The sequence below is a fragment of the Octopus bimaculoides genome, chromosome 29 (genome assembly GCF_001194135.2).
Source record: "Octopus bimaculoides isolate UCB-OBI-ISO-001 chromosome 29, ASM119413v2, whole genome shotgun sequence".
NCBI lineage: Eukaryota > Metazoa > Mollusca > Cephalopoda > Octopoda > Octopodidae > Octopus > Octopus bimaculoides.
The window spans coordinates 4,940,808-4,943,048 of record NC_069009.1 but is presented as its reverse complement, the minus strand read 5'-3'; positions in this window follow the sequence as shown (position 1 = coordinate 4,943,048).

Here is a 2,241-nt window from a genome sequence, read left to right as displayed (position 1 = left end):
TATATAAATATATGTGAATATATATATGTATGTATATATGTATTTACATACATATATATACATATATATATATATATATGTACCTATCTCTACCTCTCTTTTTCTGTCTCTGTCTTTCTCTCCTTCTCTTTCTTTCTCTCTCTCTCTCACTATATATACATACACACATACACTCATATATATACACAGTATCAATATATATCGCAAATGACACTTCGACATCTTCAAAGAAGATTACATTTTTGAAGAAAATTGAATCACTGGTGGAGGAGAAGGGGTAGACTAGAGCGGGTGGGGTGTGACTGTCTAGAACAATCTCTGTGGAGTAGCTGCAGTAATAATGATGGTGGTGGTGGTGGTGGTGGTATTTGGAGGTGGTGATGGTGGTGGTGTAGGTGATGGTAGTCAAGGTGGAAGTGGTGATTTTGATGATGGTGATGATGATGTACTCACTGGTAAGAGAAGAAGTGACAGTGATGTTGATGGTGATGATGATGATGTCGGTGACAATGAAATCGATAATTGCGAAAATGATAATGAAGACAAAAATGATGATGATGATGATGATGGTGATAATGATGCCTTTGATGACGATGGTGATGGAGGTGGTGGCTATAAGAATAATGATGATTATAATAGTGATGATGATGGGGGCAATGATGGTGATGATGATGATGATGATGATGATGGAAACTAATTATGATGATGCTTGAGGTTTGTACGATGATGATGATGATGATGATGACTGAGGTTGATCATGATGGTGATTGTGGTGGTGATGATGATGATGACAACGATGATGTTGATTGTGACAACGATGATGATGATGATAGTGATGATGATGATGATAGTGATGGTGATGATGACGGTAATTAATTATGATAATGTTTGAGGTTTGTATGATGATGATCCTGATGAAGATGATGGTGATGATGATGATGATGACAACGATGATGTTGATTGTGACAACGATGATGATGATGATAGTGATGGTGATGATGACGGTAATTAATTATGATGATGTTTGAGGTTTGTATGATGATGATCCTGATGAAGATGATGGTGATGATGATGATGATGATTGTGACAATGATGATGGTGATGGTGATGATGATGATGATGATGATAATGAGAGTATTGATGATGTTGAAGGCAAAGTCGTTTGTCGTTTTACCTGAAGCAGTCTTCCTCACGTGTATCTCAGTTACTCTGAAAGTAATAGAATACAAAACTGTTTTTATCATTTATCTCACATTTATAGAATATTTAAACAATGCTTATTTGGCAAAAGAAATTCTTTGGTGGACCCATCTGAAAGGTTTGGTGACAGGCACCCTCCTATCTGGTCAAGCCCTCATCAATTTCTTCAAATATCATTTGAAGAGGAAGATGAGGGCAGAGAGATGGAGATGCTGCCTTCTGGTGTGTTTATCAAAAAGTGGACGAGACTGGCAAGACCGGAGAGTCTGAATGGATGTATTCAGAGTAAACTTTTCTAAGACGAAAGAAAGAAACTGAAAGAGGGCACTTTCCTATGGTTGGGGATGGCAGACTTTTTGTGTAGGGTTTTACTCAGAATTACCCTAAGTGGACAACCTTTGGAGATTCTATTTATTCATTTATTTCTTATTTATTTTTCTAATTTCTGTTTAAATATCATTTTGTAATGAGTGTTAATGTTGGTGTGTCACCCTTTGATTGACAAAAACCCTACCTGTTTTGTGTCTTGTATTTCATTCTTTGATATTGTCTTTCATATTTTGGGCCCTTAAGGTCAATAAAAAAAAATCATCATTAATATTACCATTATTCAGTGAGAGAGCAGCACATGCCATGAAAGTGACACTGAAATGTCACTAGAAGGCCCAGTATACCCACCATGGCTACCCGTCTGATAAGGGTACACCAGGCACATGCATCACAACTGTATATGTGTGACATGGTGACATGATATTAAGATAAACAGTGCATGACCTTGCAGGTGGGGCCCAGTTAGAATTTTCTTCTAGTCAAGTGGCCCATCCCCCTCAAAAGGTCCCTGAATAAAGTTTGTTTAAGGATGATGAATGAAACACCCGTTTCCAGAGGTGAATTATTCAAACTCCCCAAAATTCCATTATTATTATTATTATTATTACTTGATGAAAACTCACAACTTATTTTGCTGGGTATGATAGACACTGGGGTAAAATATACGAAAGCCCATTATACCCATCATGACTACCCGTCCGATAAGGGTAA